Source organism: Macaca fascicularis, chromosome 14 (genome assembly GCF_037993035.2).
Source record: "Macaca fascicularis isolate 582-1 chromosome 14, T2T-MFA8v1.1".
Classification (NCBI taxonomy): domain Eukaryota; kingdom Metazoa; phylum Chordata; class Mammalia; order Primates; family Cercopithecidae; genus Macaca; species Macaca fascicularis.
Window position 1 is genome coordinate 57,008,596 of NC_088388.1, and position 19,704 is coordinate 57,028,299.

At 45.9% G+C, this 19,704-nt stretch overlaps 1 protein-coding gene across 10 annotated transcripts in view; it reads left to right on the forward strand.

Moving 5' to 3' along the window:
- Positions 1 to 717: 717 nt before the first annotated feature.
- The window catches only part of DENND2B (DENN domain containing 2B), a 117,992-nt gene continuing 99,005 nt past the window's right edge, over positions 718 to 19,704 (forward strand). For 8 of the 10 annotated variants that reach the window (XR_012423410.1, XR_012423411.1, XM_065528591.1 and 5 more), the window contains exon 1: positions 718 to 876. The gene's annotated coding sequence lies outside the window, so the exon portion shown is untranslated. Of the gene's footprint in view, positions 877 to 16,869; positions 17,028 to 19,704 lie in introns of those variants that run through there. The other 2 variants (XM_065528594.1, XM_065528597.1) reach the window with 1 other exon arrangement.

Sequence of the window (19,704 nt, forward strand, 5' to 3'; positions counted from 1 at the left end):
TGACTCTCGACTTGCCCAGGATTCTTTCTGGTCCTGACCGAGTGTCTTTGCTCTCCATTTCAGGAAGATGAGAGACTGCTTAGGCGCCACCACTAGTACCATGAGTCCCTGCACTGGTTAAAGCCATCGCCACAACCTGGACAGGCAGCAAGGTAAGCAGGGAGGCCAGTCCAGGCGAGCTCCTGGGATATGAGTGCATTTCCGCCCCAGTTGTGCCCGGAAAAATCCCAAGTGCACAAACAAGTCAAGGCAGCACATCAGGGTCCCTCCTACCCGAGCTCCAGGACCCAGAGGAAGGGCTGGCTTCCCCTCCAAGCGTTTCAGCTAGCTCCCTCCCCCCCGGCAGCGATTCTTCCAAGTTATAAAAAATGAGACACTGGAGGGGAAGAAAACAAGTCCACTCACTGTCTTCTCCCTTCTCCCCTCTGAGCTGTTCAAGCAAGTTCCCAGGAGCAGTTCAGAGCCTCTGTTGGACTGGAAGGGAGGTAGGAGGAGTGGAATGCGTGCAAAAACTGAGCTGATCAAAAGACAGTGCTGTTTCATGGAAGCCTCCCAGAACTGAGAGAGAGAGAGAGAGAGAGAGAGACAGTGAGAAAGAAAGAAAAAGAGAGCGCCCTTGTGCACGCGCTAGGCCAAGAGCGCGCTGGTGTGCGCGCACCCGCCTAGCGAGGACAGGGTCTCCATGACAACTGGCCTGGCCGGCTAGCAGTGCTCTGCTCACTTGGCTGCGAGCAGCGCCGCGAAAGGTCAGAGGAAGGAGCTGTGGGAAGCTCGCAGCAGGTATCGGAGCTTAAGCCAGTGGATTTGGGGGCCGTGGGCTCCCTAGCCGGCTGTGGTGTGAGAATGGAGTGGGCAGGAAAGCAGCGAGACTTTCAGGTAAGGGCAGCTCCGGGCTGGGATCGTTTGGCCTTCTTTCCTGGCCCTTCTCTCCGGCTGTTTTCTGGGAGGCAGGCGAGTGTCTGTAGTCCCTGCTCGGGGTTTGGGGCTCAGGAATGATGTCATGCTCCAACAGTTGGATTCTATTAGCTTAAGGAGGAGGGAAACAGCGAATTTTCTTGACTTTGCAAATCTAGCTGATCTCACTCTTGCTGAATCTGAGGTGTTTAGACTTCACTCTAAAAAGCATCATTTTACTTTTATTTAGCACAAAGGGACAGGATATTTTTACAGGAAGCATCTTTTATGTGGAAGAAACTGAGTTAACATCACTCCCGTGGTGTTTGTAGTTCTTACAGGGAAACTCCAGTGCCTTTTGAGCCACTTGTTCGCCCTAGTGAACACTGTCTGTTTTGTCTCTTGGTGCTGCTATGTCTGACCTGTAATGGAAAAAAAAAAAGCTAATTAAGCTCAGCGAGGAGCCTGTGGTGAGTTCCAAGTTCCTCTAGAGCATTTATTAGGACAGAGGGATGCCTGAGCTGGGGTTTTGCACACTCTCTTCCAGGCAGCTTGGTAAGAATCAAGCTGTCCTCCCACATTAAAAGGTCGACCACAGACTTTCCTAGGAGGTGGGGGAGGGGGTTGGCTTGGGGTTGGGGGGCCTGCAAACAGGTTTCTCATACAGATGTCCCAGAGTGAGCTGTCAGCGGCAGCTGCTAAGAGCTGGGGGACATGAGGCACTGTAGTTGTGCCGGGTGGATTCCTTTGGTTACATTTTGACCAAATCTCAGGGCACGCAGTGTCCACGCTGTGCACTCCTACACTGATTGTCCGAAGTTTTGGTAAAACTTATTCTGACCTGGAGGAGTGGTACGTGGTGAGCTCAGTGTGGCCTAGGAAAGGAGACCTTCCCAGAAAGGCAGTTTCCTAGGTGGTAGGGTAGTGGGGTTGTCAGTAATATTGTTAGGAGGATGAATGCAGCAAACACTCCCTGCAAGGGAGACCCATCAGGGAATGTGCTTCCACTTGAGCCATGTTATGTCTTAAATTCACTTCTTGGCCTCAGGGAACTTTGCAAATGCCTTTGGTTTCTCTGTGGGATGAGGGAACAGCTGCTGTCCTGGCTCTTCGGTTTTTCTTCTTGAACTTTCTGAACAGAATGTCTTTTGTATTCTGGCAAACAATGAGGGGGCATTCTGATTAACTTCGGGTCAGCTTGCCAATGCAAGCACTGGCCATGTCCCCAGTTCTGGCTCCCTAAATGTGTACACGTATGCATCATGGTTGTGGCCTGAGGGTCCCCAAGGGTGAACTCCATGGCCCTGGACCTCAGATGGGCCACTTCTGAAGTTATTCCTCCTTTTGCTACACTCCAGGGATCCTCTGCTTAGTTGAAACCTACATTTTGCTGGAGGGATGTGGCATAATACTGAGCCAGTGGGCCCTTCAGTTGGCAGTGTAAATCCAGAACCTCAGCCTTCTTTTCTACTTGTGTGTGTAGTTGGAGCTCTTCAATTTTACCATCCCCACATGTGTGAAGAGGGCTAGCAGAGACCCAGTTTCAGGAGTTGGTGCTCTTTCTTTTGGTATAGCAGAAAGATGAATGGATTTGGGTTGCTAGACTTGAGTCGATGGCTAGATTCTGTTCCCATAGGGTGGCCACAGGCAAGTATCTTAACTAATAGGAGCTTCAGATTCTTACCTGTGAGATGGAGGTAATGATAAGAACAACTTCACAGGACTGTTGGAAGGAGCCAGTGGGTTAACTTCCGTGAAAATAGTTAGAAACAAGTCACATCCTATCTAATGTAACATGTTGTGAATTGAAGCTTGAGGAATGACCCAGCCCTCCCTGGAAAGTCACTTTGCCTCTCGGTTCTGGTTCTCTCATTTTATAAAGTGCCGTCTTCCTTTCTGCATTTATAAGTAAACATGAGAAAAATCTGAAAAGACTTCTTCAGGATGTTTAAGGAAACAAATGTTGCTTTCCTTGGGTTGGGTCATTTCGTAAGAGTGACGTTCACTGTAGACCTGGAGCCTCATAGACGATCCTGCAGAGAGGACGCTTTCCTTGGTCACCTGACTCATGTGTTTATATATAGTACAGAGGAGAGGTATTCCAAAAGACCCGTCGCTTTTCCTGTGTCCCATAGCTGCCTGTATTTTTGGCACCATACACTTTAGCAGCTGGAAGAGAGGCTATGAGTGCCAGGCCTGTTTCCCTCGTACAGCTGGGTCCTGCTGGGGAGACTCAGCAGTGGGCAAAGAGGTCTTTCTCCTCCATTCTGGGTTTAGAAGGCAGGGTTCTAACTGGGAGAAAGTGTTATTGCTCTGAAAGACTTCTTGGGAGCTGGGCAGGTCTTTCAGGAACTCGTAAGGCTACAGCTTTTGGGGAAAGAAAGGAAACAAGGAAGTGGGAATTCCAAGGGCAGAGATTCTTGATATGCCGTGGGACTGTGCCAAGGAATGGAAGAGCAGGGGAAGGGAGACTCCAGGCAAGGAGAGTCCCAGGTCTGTCCTCAGTGAGTCGATAGGGCGTATGGCATACTAGAGTGCCTCACCCACAGCCCCAGCTTTACTGTGAGGTGGGGAAAACCTGCCAGCCATGTCCTGGAGTGGTGTCTGGGAAGAAGCCCTTGAGCAGACCCATAGTAGGCAGATTAAAAAAAAAAAACAACAAAAATGAAACAAAGCAAGCAGCTCCCCTTCTAGGTGAGTCATGTCACAACAGCCTCTAAGGCCCGAAGGAGAAGCTGCCCACAGCTTAGATTGGGGCTGCAGCTGTTCCCCACTCCCAGCAGTCCGGCTTCCCGAGCTGAGTCACAAATTGGATCTGTCTGTGTTCCTTAAGGATTAAAAAGTAACATTCCTGTTCTCACTCCCTCTTTCCTCCTTCTTCTACTCCCCTTCCTGTACCTTCTCCCCTTGGGCTTCCTCTCTCTAAAATTAGATATCAGTCACCCAGGGAAGATGAAACTTTGAAATACACTGGAGAACAGGCCAAGGGCACCCTTGGTTCTGCTGGTTCAGCCTCTTTCCCTGGAATGAAGGGCGGGGGTACAGATTCAGGAGGGCAATCCAAGTATCATGGCCCCACTGGTAGCCTAGACCCAAGAGAGGCTGTACCCCACTCCCTGCCGCATCTGATTCTAAGAACTGCTTTACAGGAGGTCCACCTAGCACCTCAGGGAGATGGGAGGGTCTGAGGCCTGGACCTTCTGAAGCACCTTCCTGTGGGGCAAGTGGGACTAAAGGATTGAAGAATATGTCTTCCTTCCTGTCACTCCTCTTAGCTGTTAACTATCATTGCCCTGGAAGTGTCCCCATTTCCACTGTTGGGCCTAAGAGAGTGGTCTGAAGCAGCCAAGCCCAGGGAACACATAGTTGAGGCTGGGGGAAGCCTGGCAGCAGCCCTTCCAAGCTCTGGCTTGGCCTTCCTTCTGTGCCTCTGCTTGGGCTTGGGAGGCGGGTGTGTTTAGGGCAGGCTGTGAGGAGGGGAAGGGAAAATCTGCAGGCAGATAATTGAGTTCTTTGAGTTGGAGGGACCGTGGAAAGTGGAGAAGGGGCCAGGAGGGCATGAAACAAAAAAAAAAAACAAAAAAAAAAAAAACAAAAAAAAAAGACCATCTGGCGTAGTCTGCAGAGATTTGTCTTTAAAGCCTGTGGGAAAACTTGCATTAGTGTGAGCCTTCTCCTGGCAGGCGGGGGCTGGGGAGGCTGGGCATTCGTTTCATCCTGGAGGGGAGGTGCTGTGTGTGTCTGTCTCAGTAGGTGGGTCGGGGGAACTACTGGGTGCATCTGTCTTAGGGGAACATGCCACATAATATTGTGCTGATAGAAAAAACCTGAGGTCTCTATTTCTAACCATAGGCCCCAGAAAGTTCGTGTGTGTGTGTGTGTGTGTGTGTGTGTGTGTGTGTGTGTATGTCTTCTGAAGGGAGAGGAGGGTGTTAAATGAGTCTAGACTACCTTATTGAAGAATTTCTGTAAAGACCACTTCTGTTATTTTTTTGGCTCTGATGTAATGAATATACTGTTGTTGGGGAGGCTGTTGAAACTATCAGTATACTCTTCTCATCTAAAACTGCCTGAATGTTACATTTCACTGTCCTTATAAAAGAGTGAATTATTTGCTGTTAGCGTATGAAGCCTTTTTAACCAAAGCAGAACCTATTCCTACAGGCTTGTCGCGAAACCACCACAGTTTCTCAGAGCTCCAGACTCTTCCTCTGTGTGACCTGTCATCACCAAAGGGGTTGTGTGTGAGCTGGAGATGGACTGTAGGAAATCACATAGTGGATGGAGGATTATTTGGAACTGGGAAAAAATGAGATAAACTGAGGGTTACAGGAGACAAGATCTGAGGCAGGAGGAAGGCTACCGGAAGGAAGCAGGAGTGAGGCGCTGGGCAAGGGGCCCTGGCCGGAAGCAGTTCTCAGGAGCAGCAGATGGTGATTGAGGGAAGGGCTGACCTTGGAGGCCTACACAATTTAGCAGAAGGCCAGACTGCCCTCAGGGCACTCAGGGGTACAGTGTTGTGCAGGCCCTCAGAAGCACTGGAGGGGGTAGGGGTGGCTGGCATTGGGGTTAACACCTCTGTGTTTTGCTTTTGGCTCAGAGGCATCTCTGGCGCCCGTCTATGCAGTGTTGGTCTGTTCACCCATTTAGTCAGTGAATACGGAGTGTCTGGGCCAAGATCTGGGAAGGAACACAGGAGTATCAAGTATGGACCTTACTCCTATCTATGTCATATTATAATAGATGTTGTGTTGTAGTTATTTCTTCCCCTCTCTCCCGAACTCTCAGTGTGATTAAGAGAGAAGCAACACAGACCTGCTGCAGTTCTGAGTTTTGATGGTCGGGTTAATGACCATCTCATGCTCTTAGGCTGGGAAAAAGGAGCAGGATCCAAGAGACTGATTTCAAGCACAATTTGAATGAAGGAAGAGAGCCAACTGAAAGACTGGAAATAGGAGGGTGAGGGTTCTAGGCCTGCGTTGAAGCTTCTCTGACAGTGTCAAAGGATGGGGTATGTGGGAGGGAGTCATAGGAAAGGGGAAATGGGAAAGTTGGAAAGAAACGATCAAGTCAGCTATTTTTAAAACTCTAGTTTTGTTTGAGGAACTGATTTTTGGTGTGCTTGTGACTTGGAACACAGGCTACCTTATGGAGTTCTGACAACTGAGTTTTATAGATTGTTTTCAAATGAACTAGCCTGTGGTATGTTTGTTCAACTCTCAGTGACTCTTAGGTACTGAGTGAGTGCATGGTGCTGCCTTAGAGCAATTCTGATGGAATCATTTGCATTTAATGTGAGTATCTGACATGCAGTGCAGTGCAGTGCAGTGATTAAAAGCTATAGCTCAGGGGTCTTAGAGGCCTAACTTTAGAACCTGACCTTGCTGTGTAACCTTGGGTAGGTTATTTAATCTCTGCGTGCATCAGCCTTCTTTGAGGCATCTGTAGAATGGATGTAATAGTACTTGATAGAGTTGTGGTAAGGATTAAATGAAATGATGCATGTAAATAGGCCAGTGCCTGGTGCATAGTAAATGTTCAGTGCTTTCCAGTATATTATTATCAACTTAGAGCAGCATTTTGAAGAGAGTGGGCTGGTGTCTCTCAATCAGGTTGATGTTACTATGCTGGGAACAAACCAGATTCTTCTTTTAGACGTAGCTGCTGGTTGGGCACAGTGGCTGACATCTGTAATTCCGACACTTTGGTAGGCCGGGGTGGGTGGATCACTTGAGGTCAGTGTTCGAGACCAGCCTGGCCAATATGGTAAAAAGCTGTCTCTACTGAAAATACAAAAACTAGCTAGAAATAGTGGTGTGTATCAGTAATCCCAGCTACTGAGTAGGCTGAGGTAGGAGAACAGCTTGAACCTGGGAGGCGGAGGTTGGAGTGAGCTGAGATCACACCACTGCACTCCAGCTTGGGCGACAGAGCAAGACTTCGTCTCAAAAAAAAAAAAAAAAAAAAAAAAAAGAAGTAGCTGCTATTTTGGATCTGGTTCATCTTTCTGTCAAGACCCCAGGTAGTCTGGTCTGGGGTCTGTGCAGTCCTGGGTGTGTAATAATATGAGATTTCCTAATAACACAAGATTTCCTCCCCACTGCACAAAGCTGCTTGTGTTCAGTTCCTGCCACTTGACAGACAGCTCCCCATGTCTTACGGCTGCTGCATCAGGCAGAAGAATCAAAGAAAGGGCACAGGGGGCCATGGGCAAGGTAAGGAGAGAGAGACAGTTGCTTTGGAAAGTCACCAGCAGCCGAGGAGGACTGCCCTTTCAGACCTGACCCTACATGTTAGGAAGGTACTTGAGAGTGTCCTTTAAGAGGAAGGAGTAGGGGCCAATGATATTTTGAGGACACGGCAGCCGCTCACACTGGAGAAGCCAGAAATCCTGAGTCTGAGGTAGTCTTTGTCAACCCAGCTTCAGAGGTTCAACTCTTTCCTCCTGCTGTGGGATGCTCACCCCTCACAGGCAGGGGAGACCAGTCCATCCGGAACTGCTTCTTGCCTGCCCCTTTCCTGCTGGTCAGCCTAGGTGGGGCCCAAGGTCTTTCTCATTGTGGCGTTGGAGGCCCTTCACAAGCTGCTCTCTGTGCTCCAGACCCTGGCCTCTGCTCCGGCCCTCCTTACCCCTGCTTCCACAAGTACTGCCCTTGTACTCTTCCAGACGCAGCTTAGAGCATAGAATAGGCTTTGCAGCCAGCTCTGAGGGTTCATAGTCTGTTTTTTTCCTCTATCTGTGGACTTCTGGTGAGTTCATCTCTGTAAGCCTCAGTGTTTTCATCTGTAAATTGGGAGTGATAATATTACCCACCTCAAAGGGTTACTGTAAGGTTTCAATGAGTTAATTTACATAAGGCACTCGACTTAGTTCTAGACACAGATATGCTCTCTATAAATGTTAGCTTCTGCTGTTGTTAGTAATCCATCCTTCCTGTGAATTTCTTTGCCTACGTATAGCAGTAGAAAGCCCCAGCCAGGGAGTCAGCAGGTCTGAATTTTGGTTCCAGCTCTGTCTCTAACTTGCTGGGACGATCTTGGGAAGTAACTTGATGTCTCTAGGGTTCAGTCTCCTCTTCCAGAAAGTAGAAGGCATGGATTCAGTGTTCTCATTGACATCCTGACTTGACACTTTTTTTTTTTAAGACAAAGTCTTGCTCAGTTGCCCAGGCTGGAGTGCAGTGGCACGATCTTGGCCCACTGCAGCCTCCGCCTCCCGGGTTCAAGCAATTCTCCTGCCTCAGCCTCCTGAGTAGCTGGGACTACAGGCACATGCCACCACGCCCGGCTAATTTTTGTATTTTTAGTAGAGATGGGGTTTCACCATGTTGGCCAGGCTAGTGGCCAACTCCTGACCTCAAGTGGTCTGCCCGCCTCGGCCTCCTAAAATGCTGGGAGTACAGATGTAAGCCACCGTGCCTGGCCCTGACTTGACTTTTCAAATGTGTATATCTTGTGTTTTCAACTAGATTCCTTGAAGTTGTATGAAATCAAGTATAATATTTTGTACTTTTTATTTCCCCAAATGGCCAACATATATAGTTGGTGCTTAAAAAATATTTGGGTAACTTTTCTTTAACCCCATCAACCAGATTCTAGGGAGCATTTTGACTTGGTTGTCACCACTCAGAGGCTGGAATCTTGTTTTCAGATGTATAGAGCAGTACAAGGAGGCCTCAGCCTTTAGAAAGTAAGAAGGTAGGTTTCTCTTGGTGCTCTGGGAAAATTTTGGTCAACAGATATTTGGGGAACTTATTTGTTCTGCTCTGTAGCCTTAGACCAGCTCTTTGAATAAATATTGCCATCACTGTTTCCTTTTCTCAGTGGGGAAAAGTGCCAGTGTTTTCTGAGCAATCCCCTCTCCTTTAGAGTTTAGGGTGAGCCAGTTGATGCCCAGAGACAAATCTGTGTCTTAGGGGAAGAGCCATCCAATAGGAAAGTAATATTTAGAGCCTGGGCTCTGGGGTCAGATTGGGTTCAAATTCTACCTCTGCCATCTGATAGCTCTGTAACTTTAGACAAGTTACTTGTCCCTGCCACAGTTCCTCTTCTGTAAAAGTGAGGCAGTGGTAGCATTATCTCATAGGGTTTTAACAAAACCTAAGTGCTAAATGTAAAGTGCCTAAAATAGTGCTTCCTGCCTCCTTGCTGAATAAAATGTTTGCAGTTATTGTTATGTTTATTATTCTCTTGTAAACCAAGTAGTGTTTATTCCTTTTTTTTTTTTTTTTTTTTTTTTTTGAGACGGGTCTCGCTCTGCCGCCCAGGCTGGAGTGCAGTGGCCGGATCTCAGCTCACTGCAAGCTCCACCTCCCGGGTTCACGCCATTCTCCTGCCTCAGCCTCCCAAGTAGCTGGGACTACAGGCGCCCGCCACCTCGCCCGGCTAGTTTTTTGTATTTTTTAGTAGAGACGGGGTTTCACCGTGTTAGCCAGGATGGTCTCGATCTCCTGACCTCGTGATCCACCCGTCTCGGCCTCCCAAAGTGCTGGGATTACAGGCTTGAGCCACCGCGCCCGGCCTCCTTTTTTTTTTTTTTTTTTTTTTTCTTGAGACAGTCTCGCTGTCGCCCAGGCTGGAATGCAGTGGCACGATCTCGGCTCACTGCAATTTCCACCTCCTGGGTTCAAGTGATTCTCCTGCCTCAGCCTTCCGAGTAGCTGGGACTACAGGTGTGTACCATCACACCTGGCTAATTTTTGTATTTTTAGCATAGATGGGGTTTCGCCATGTTAGGCAAGCTGATCTTGAACTCCTGACCTCAGATGATCCGTGTGCGTAGGCCTCCCAAAGTGCTGGGATTACAGGTGTGAGCCACCGTGCCCGCGCCCCCGCCCCCCGCCGAGAGAGGGTCTTACTCTGTCACACAGGCTAGAGTGCAGTGGTGTGATATTAGCTCACTGCAACTTCTGCCTCCCTGGCTCAGGCGATCCTCCTACCTCAGCCTCTGAAGTAACAAGTGTGTACCACACCTGGCTGATTTGTATAATTTTATTTTTTAGAGAGATGGGGTTTCTTCATGTTGCCCAGGCTGGTCTCGAACTGAGCTCAAGTGATCTGCCTACCTCGGCTTTCCAAAGTGTTGGGATTACAGGCATGAGCTGCTGCACCCAGCCTCAGCAGTGTTGCAGTCTGCCTGTCTGTCTTTTCTCTTCTTTTTTTTCTTCTCTTTTTTTTTTCAAAGTCTTGCCCTGTCACCCAGGCTAGAGTGCAATGGCATGATCTCGGCTCACTGCAACCTCCACCTCCCAGGTTCAAGTGATTCTCTGGTTTCAGCCTCCCAAGTAGCCACGATTACAGGTGCATGCTGCCATGCCTGGCTAATTTTTTGTATTTTAGTAGAGACGGGGTTTCACCATGTTGCTCAGGCTTGTCTTGAACTCCTGAGCTCAGGCATTCCATCTGCCTCGGCCTCCCAAAGTGCTAGGATTACAGGTGTGAGTCACTGTGCCAGGCAGCCGAGTTTCTTTCTTTGTGGCTTGTCTGTTGGGTTTGTTCTGCTGAGAAATGCGAGGCGATATCCCATTCCTCTGTGTCTTGGGCAGACGGTATCAGCAGAGCAGTGGTAAGCATCCCCCAATCAGCATATAGATCGGAGCTCCTGTACCTTGCTTTTGTAAAGAAATTATAAACCAGAGGAGGAATCTGGCTGAATCAAAAGAGCCTCTAGGCTGAGCGGGCCCTCTCTGAGGAGTAATATGTGTTGTATGAACAACAGGGATAGGGACATGGCAGACCCAGTGTCAAAGAGCAGGATGGGAAGTGGGAAGGCTGACGGGAGGGTGAGGGAGACAGACGGCTCTAGATAGTGAAGAGTGGCGAATGTCTCTGGGCATTTATGGCATTGATACCTTTGGCATCAAGGTAAGTTCCTGGTACTTCATCTTCCCAAGAAATAGCCTGATCCCAGCCCCAGGTGAGACTTGCCCCAGCAGTCTCACTCCTCTTTCAGAGGAGTGGTGGATTGGGATGAGGAGGTTCTAATCTGTTTCTAAAGAGAATGAGTAGCTCCTTATCTGCAAGTGTAATTATAAAGAGATTTTCTTTTGCAACTTCAGGGAACAGGAACTTTTGCTGCCAAATTTAGCAATGTGTTTTAAGTCCCTCAAATCTTCTTTGAGTGCTACCAAAGCCCTGAGCTTTGTTGTTATCTCTTGTTGAAATGCATCCTGGAAAGGTCATATCAACAGTGCCAATTTATGGGCTTGCTGAGCCCAGACAGGCCTAGGGCAGAATGGGGAGTTCCTAAGAGTAGAGGCTTCACAAATTTACTCTTTGAGTGAGGCTGTTTACAATGTAAGGTTATTTTTGCTTTAGAAGACCAAACTCTGTAGATGATGGTCAAACATCCTGTTCTTCAGCTTTTTTACTTCTGCAGGCTCCCACAGGCAGGGGCTGAGATTCGACAGTAGCTCCCTGTAGAACCAGGAGAAGCGCAGCCTCAGTGGTGCATAGAGCTCCCAAAACAGTGCCCCATACTCCTTAGTGGAGATAAGTTTCCTTGGCAGAGTTATGCTGGAATCTCCCTCCCATTTAGTTTATTAGCAATTTGTGACCTAATATGTGTTCTGATAGAGTAATTAAAAGATGGTAAAGGCCGAACACAGTAGCTCACACTTGTAATCCTAACACTTTGGGAGGCCGGGGCAGGAGGATTGCTTGAGGCCAGGAGTTTGAAACCAGCCTGGGCAACATAATGAGACCCCATCTCTGCAAAATGAATGAAATTAGCCAAGCATGGTGGCACATGCCTGTAGTCCCAGCTACTTGGGAGGCTGAGGTAGGAGGATTGCTTGAGCCCTGGAGTTCAAGGTTATAGTGAGCTATGATTGTGCCACTACACTCTAGCCTGGGTGACAGAGCAAGATCCTGTCTCTAAAATAATAATAATAATAATAATAAAAAATGGTGAAGACTGAGGACTGTAGACACTACACATGGAACTTTGTACTTATTTGCAAAGACCTTAGGACAAAAAGGTCTGACTTGTGTGTATATACTTTGTCACTTGGCAGAAAGGAATGCCAGTAGGGAAAGGAAATTAAAGAACTTGAATGACCCCAGCAACTATAAAGGAGTATTCTCTGGGTTTGTGCTTCTGTAGTCCCAGCTGCTCAGGAAGCTGAGGCAGGAGACTGCTTGAGCCCATGAGTTTGAGGCTGTCCTGTGCAATAATCACACCTGTGAATACACACTGCACTCCAGCCTGAGCAACATAGCAAGACACTGTCTCTTAAAAAAAAAAAAAAAAAAAAGGAAAAGAGAAAAAGGAGGATGGTACATGAGTGTGAGAAGAAAAAGAAAATAGCTAGGACATCTGAGACAAGGTTGGCAATGGCAGTGACCTTGGTTTGCCATCTGTGGCTTTGACTCTGGCTGCTATGTTCGGGGAATTGAGGCTTTTGAATCTAGAAAGGAAAGACAATACTGAGGTTTCTTATTTTCTCTGCCTCTCTCCAACCTCCTGATTGACTCACCCCTTTGGGGTGAAACATAAATGGAACACGTAGCACTGTCCTTTCTGAGTCCCTGCCTCTCTGCGTTGGAGTCATCACTGATGCTCAGGGTTTACTCTTGGGTTAGCTGTGCTGGGAGAGCCAGTTGTGAAGATACTGGAGGAAAGAAGAGCTATTGGTTTTGTCAACTCAATTCTAATAAGTGCCCAGGGGGAAGTGGCAGGGATCCAGGTTAAAAAGAAAGCAACCAGGGCAGGGTGCAATGGCTCAGGCCTGTAATCCCAGCACTTTGGGAGGCTGAAGTGGGTGGATTACTTGAGGTCAGGAGTTCAAGACCAGCCTAGCCAACATGGTGAAACTTTGTCTCTAAGTACGAAATTAGCAGGGTGTGGTGGCAGGTTGCCTGTAATCCCAGCTGCTTGGGAGGCTGAGACAGGAGAATTACTTGAACCTGGGAGGCGGAGGTTGCAATGTGTGCAGTGAGCCGAGATCGTGCACTCCAGCCTGGGCAACAAGAGCGAAACTCCGTCTTAAAAAAAAAGCAACCGGAAATTGTTGTTTTATTTAAATCTCGTTAAATGGAAATAGAAAAGCCTTTTTAGTTTCTTTCCCACCCGCTCCAGTTGCAGGACCCACAACTGTTTTTTTCCCTCCATTTAGATGTAGGTGCCTATTCTGCTTCTGTGCCCAGAAGGGTTTTGAAAGCAGTGATATCCAGACTTCTTTTCATCTGAAAAACACCGAAGGCCAGATGTCTACATGGCCTTGCAGGAAGAAGCTGAGCTTCTTCTGGAAAGCTGTAGAAACAAAAAAAGAAGGCAGTGGAGACTGCAACACCTGTGCCATCCTCCTGGGTCCCTGATACCCCTTAATGTTTTGTCAGTTGGGGGGTTGGGATGGCTTTTAGTTTTTGGTGTTCCCCAAAAGTCAATCCTCAATCTGTTCTCTTTTTAATTTACAGTCTTTCCCTGGGCTTCCATCTTCTACTGTCACCAGTTAGAGAAAGAGAAGGAGTATCTAACTCTGCCTCTCTTGCTTCAGAAGCTGAATGTATTTATTCATTCAATAAATATTTATTGAGTATTCCTTCTGTTCTAGGTTTTGTTCTGTATGTGAGGAGGTAGGGATAACTAAGACATTGAAGTCCTTGTTGTCATGGAGCTTAACGCATAGTGAGTGGGGAAGCATTTCAGTAAACAAGGAAACAAATCAATAGATGAGATCAAGATAGTGCTGTGAGCTAGGAAGGAAATAATGGTAATGTAACAGAGTAACAGGGACCTGAGAAGTTAGAGAAGGACTCTGAGAATGACATTTGAACTGTGAACTCAAGGATGAGAAGAAGCTGTGACTGTGCAGATTTGGGGAAAGTTCCTTTCTGGAAAAGGGAACAGCAGTCAAAGCTCCTGAGGTAGGAAAGAGCTTGACATGCAGAAAGGACACCTAGGAGGTCATCATTGTTAGAATATACAGAGCAAGGGGGTGTCGGAGTGGAAGATGTGGCACAACTTGGGATAAGGTATGGAAATTTCAGAGGGAGAGAGAGGAACATTGAATCTGATTGAGAAGAATCAGTAAAAGGAGTATGGTGCTAGGTATGGTGGCTCATGCCTGTAACCCCCACGCTTTGGGAGGCTGAGGCGGGAGGATTGCTGGAACCCAGGAGTTTGAAGCTTCAGTGAGCTATGATCATGCCACTCCAGCCTGGGCAACAGAGCAAGACTCTGTCTCAAATAAAAGAATAGAAGAGAAGAGACAGAGCAATACTCTGTCTCAAAGAAGAGAAGAGAAGAGGGAAGGGGGGAAGGGGAAAGGGGGAAGTGTGGGAAAGAAGGGGGAAGAAAGAAGGGGGAAGAAAGGGGAAGAACGAGGAAGAAGGGGAAGAAGGGGGAAGAAAGGGGAAGAAGGGGTAAGGGGTAAGGGGATAAGAATATGAGGAAACAAAAGGGATCTGGAGTGGGCATAGGCAGTACCTGCTTAGCTAAGGAAGTCGAATTAATATAGTCTGCATACTTCTTGGGATCAAGCACTATGTGTTTTTAAATTATCTGCAGATTTTAGGTTTATGGTAAGACTTTAGTGTAATGCTTACTCTGTTCTAAGCATTGTGTTATACTAGGTGTTTTTATTTCATTGTTTTAGTAAATCCTTAGGATGACCTGTGAGTTAATTTGTTGATGTTGTAACATCTACAGGGACGTGGAGTAGCTAACTTGCTTAAGATATAAATCTAAGGCTGTTGATTCCAAGCATGTGTTCTTGCCACACCTCCACTCTGGTTAGTATATCAAATGCAGCTCTTCCGTGGTTATCTAGAACATCTAATGAGTTTTTTCCTTTGAATCATTATGTGTTATTTATGGTCACATTGTGAATGTTTGCAGAATTGAATGAGGTTTTTTAAAGCTTTCTCTGAAAGGGGTACCTGGTTAAATACTGAGAATGTGAGTCCATATAAATAACTGGGGAGGGTGGGGCTGTGGCAAGACTTGGAAGCAGTTAACCTGAATTACATCTCTTCATCTGGGCAGGAAGAAAATGGCCTTTCTCCTTAATGCTCCGTAAGTAGTTAGATGTCTTAGATTGCAGTTCCCCCTATTGTATAAGAAGATGGAATTTACCTTTGGAAAAAATAAGTAATTTGTCAGTAAACTAGTGTTTGTATATAAACCCTGATTTCCTAGTGTACAGATATCTTCTAGCGTCTTCAAGTTTGTTGGAAATGTTTGAGAAAAGAAATGTATCAGGCCACAACTTTCACTTCTTGGAAATTGAACATTGACTAGTTTCTATGGGTTGTTACTTCTTTTTCTTTTTCGAGATGGATTCTCACTCTGTCACCCAAGCTGGAGTGCAGTGGCATGGTCTTGGCTCACTACAATTGCCGCCTCCCTGGTTAAAGCGATTCTCCTGCCTCAGCCTCCCACATAGCTGGGATTACAGGCATGCGCCACCATGCTTAGCTAATTTTTGTATTTTTGTAGAGATGGGGTTTCACCATGTTGGCCAAGCTGGTCTTGAACTCCTGACCTCAGGTGATCTGCCCGCCTTGGCCTCCCAAAGTGCTGGGATTACAGGCATGAGCCACTGAGCCTGGCCCATACTTCTTTTTCTAAAGGTTTGATCCTGTTTGGATTCTATCAGTAGTGAAGGCCCAGGATTCTGAAATGAAAATGTATGCAGTATTTATAAACTCTCATTCGTTGGTGTTCATGAAATCTGTGGTCAGCCTAATCACCCTGCTTAGATGGAATAGTTTGTGAAGGGCAGAGCAGGGTGAAACTGAATTTCAGATTTAGCATAGATTGCTAGAACATAGAGGAAATTTCTTTGGTAAGTCACTGGATTCTGCTTTCCTGTCTCCCCTTCCCAGTTTGTTTCAGTAACACACTTGCTTCTGAAGGAAAGATAATGTACTTGGGAAAGATTCCTTTAGAGGGTATTGTTCAGATGGTCTTCATCACTGATTCACAATGAGCAGACGTTAAATGGTCATCTGCCATGAGCAGGTACACACAGATGGGTTAGAAGGTGAGGCTGGAAAGACTGGCTAAGGTCAGATCTTTAAGGGATTGAACCATCCAGAAAGCGGAGAATCACTTTCCCCAGGAAGCAGAAAGGAAACACAATTGGATATGGTTTGTGGAAAAGAAAGCTAGGAAACCATGTAGAAAATGGAACTGGAATGGGAGGAAACTTGCCTATTTTATTGGCTGTAACTGGAGGGTGATATTCCAGTCCCTCAAAATTCATTTAGAGCAGAAAGTAAGGGAAGTCTCGGGGCGGGTGGGATCAGAGCTCCAGACTGCAGAGCTTTCAGCTTTCTGGAGCCGTAGAGCAGTGGTTTTCAGACTTGACTGTGCATCAAACTCACCTGGAGAGCTTGTTAACCAATTTAGTAGAAATTTTTTGGTAAAAATTTGCATTTTTAACAAGTTCCGAAGTGATGCTGCTACTGTTGGCTGGGAATCCCACTTTGAGAACCACTGCTTAAGAGGCTTGGCAGCTGAGATGCCAATAAGGGTGTGAGGGTCAGATGTTAATTGGCTTGCTTTCTTTTACTGACCCAGAATTTCATGTCTACAAAGCTTTACTTTAGATGTTCTTAGGTGGCTTACTCTTAAACATCAACAAAGCCTGGTAAAGGTCCATGTTCTCAGTGACTCTCTTCACCAAATCCGTATCACTTCTGGATAAGATTTCCAGGTATGTGCTCGTCTTTGAACAGATGCTTGTCTGATTTTTGGAAAATGCCCATCCTGGGCACTTGATTTCATTAGGATTGGTGATATTTATGCCAGGAAAAGCTTCCCTCCTCCTGTCAGCACTGCTTCTGACTGGCAGGGCTGTTTCAGGGACAGCCAGCATGGGCTGCACAGAGTGTGTTCTGTTGATTAGCCAGATTTACACAGGACATGCCTGGGAGATTATCTCTTTACGCCAGGAGTTGAATTTCAAGGGCAAAGTTCACAGTTGGCAGCCGAAAGGCTGAGAACACCTGGAAGAGGGGAACGGTTTCACTTGACTTTCACTTCCCCAGGCCTCAGTGCCTCTTCCCACAGAGGCTGCGTTTTCTCCTTGTTGCTGCCTGAGCAGGTGACCTTGGGATGGTTCCCACAGAGCAGTGTGGCTCCAGGCACTGCCCTTTGTTGTCTACTTCAGCACCTGTGGCTTCAGGTGAGACACTTGCATTAGTCAATGTCAGCTGCCCCCTCCTCCTTGGCATCATTGTTTCTTGAATTCTTTTCTGGGCTTGCTTCTCTCTTTGCAGGGAAGGCCTTCATTTTCCTTCGTAGTCCGTGACTCACAGGTTTTCCCCGAGCTGTCCTTTTCTTACCTTCTTTCATTAGTTCAGTACAACTGTGGAATTCTGTTTCAGTGTGGGAAGGGATATTACGGGCTGCCTGGCACAGTGCTGCCCAACTTAATCTTTGTAAGGCATACTAGATAAAGGGAGACGGCTACCCGTACGTAGCCTGAGACAACCCTCCCGGGGCTTTTGTAGCCTCAGTGTGGTCCCCAGGGTGGAAGGACCACATGGGTGGGTCCACACAGCTGTCGTCTATTTTGGGGGTACTCGCTGGGAACTTGGATTCAGTCCTGGGTGCCTGGGAGTTGAGAGGTGAGAATACGGAGTGCTCAGGGCGGCAGAGTGAGGACTGGGACACGGGCCTTCTCACCTCTGCTGATTTAGGGCCTTGCTGTGTATGTAACATTGAAACTGTGTTTCAGATCAGCAGGCAGGCATCAAGCCGTCTATCTGGCTAACTTTTGTTTAAGATATTTGTTAAAATAACACAAGCAACACTAGGTCTTCTAAAAACTTTTGCAAAATGGGGAATATGTAAGGCAGAATATGAGCATCTTCTATAAACCCATGCCCCAGAAAAATAGTTATTGTTAACAGTTGGGTAGCACCAGATTTTTTATTTATTTGTATTTTTTATTTATATATTTAAACTAACATCCTTGAGCCATAACAGATTCTTTAAATGATACATTTTTATATACATTGTTTTACACAAAAAGTTTATACTCTTAATTTAAAAAAATGGAAAGTAAAAAGTGTTGGTGAGAATGTAGAGAAGTTAGAACCCTCATAGGTTGTTAGTGGGAGTGTTAGCGGTACAGCTGCAGTGGGAAAGTTTGATTATTCTCCAAAAAGCCCCAAATTACCATATGACCCAGCAATTCCACTCCCAGGTATATGCCCAAAATAATTGAAAACAAGGACTCAGATTCTTGCATGCCAGTGTTCATTGCAGCATTATTCACAGCAGCGAGGTGGAAACAACCCAAGAGTTCACTGACTGATGAATAAACAAAGTGTGTAAACAATGCATAAACAAAATGGATGAACACAGTAATGCAAACTGGACTGTTATTCAGCTGTGAAAGGAAGGAAGTTCTGATGCATACTACAATGTAGATAAACCTTGAAAATGCTGCCCTGACTGAAATAAGCCATATACAAAAGCACAAATATTTTGTGATTCTGCTTATATAAAATATCTAGAAAAGGCAAATTCATAGAGATAGGAAAATAGAGGTAAACCAGGAGCTTGGGGAGAGGGGAGAATGGGGAGTTATTGCTTAATCATTGCAGAGTTTCTGTTTGGAAAAATTTGGGAAATAGTGGTGATGGTTGCACAACATTGTGAACATAGTTAATGCCACTGCATTGTACACTCTTAAATGGGGAATTTTATATACTTTACTGCAATTAAAAAATGGAAAGAAAAGATTATACTGTATTGAAAAACGTGTCACTTGTAATTTACCTAGGATATTTTTCCACCTCAGTATGTGCTTTTAAGGAGCAACATTGCGTTTCTTTAGAGAAATATATCATAATTTATTTAATCAAACCCCTTTTGATGGACAATTGAATTGTTTCTCAGTTGTTCCTATTATATGCAGGACTGTAATGAACAGCAGTATCCAGCTGTCTTTGCCCATGTGTCCTAGTACTTGTATTTTATTTCCTTAGGCAAAATTCCTAGAAGGAAAGATTTGCTGATCAAAGGGTGTGCTCATTATAAATGTTAATAAATATTGCCAAACTGCCTCCCAAGAAGTTGCATCAGTGTACTTCTCATCAGCAGTGTATGGAGGTGCCTCTTTCCACCACACCCTGGCCAACATAGGTGTTACACATCTTTTTACTCTTTGCCAATCTGATAGGTGAAAAAAGATTTCTTATTGTTACTTTATTTAGGATGTCTTTAGTTATTAATGAAATTAGCATCTTTTTATCTTTCTGATAGTTGATTTTATTCCTTTGTAAATTTTCTGCTCAAATACCTTGTTAATTTTTCTGTTTGGTCATTATTCTATCTGGTGGACTTGTGAGAGCTTTTACATACATACTACATCAGGACTCTTTGCCATATGTGTTGCTGATAATTTTTCCCCAATAAAAAATTTTTTTTGACTTTGTTTATGCTGATTATTTGCCTTTCACATGTTTTACATTTTTACTTAGGCAAATATTTTCCTTCAAAGCACTTCCGCCCATCCCCCTTCTTGGCTGTGGAGTTGAATTTTCTGTCATATTTGGAAAAATCTTCACTTGTCAGAATCACAAAAAAAAAGTGGTTCATGTTTTCTTTTAGTGTTTTTATGGTTCCAGTTTTTACATTTAAACTGTAATTAATTTTGCTGTAAGGAGAGAAGTAAGAATTAAATTTTCTTCCCCCTTTTTTTTTTTTTTTTTTGTGTGTGTGTGTGATAGCGTTTCACTCTGTTGCCTAGGCTGGAGTGCAGTGGTGTGATCTTGGCTCACTGCAACCTCTGCCTCCTGGGTTCAAGCGATTCTCCTGCCTCAGCCTCCCAAATAGCTGGGATCACAGGC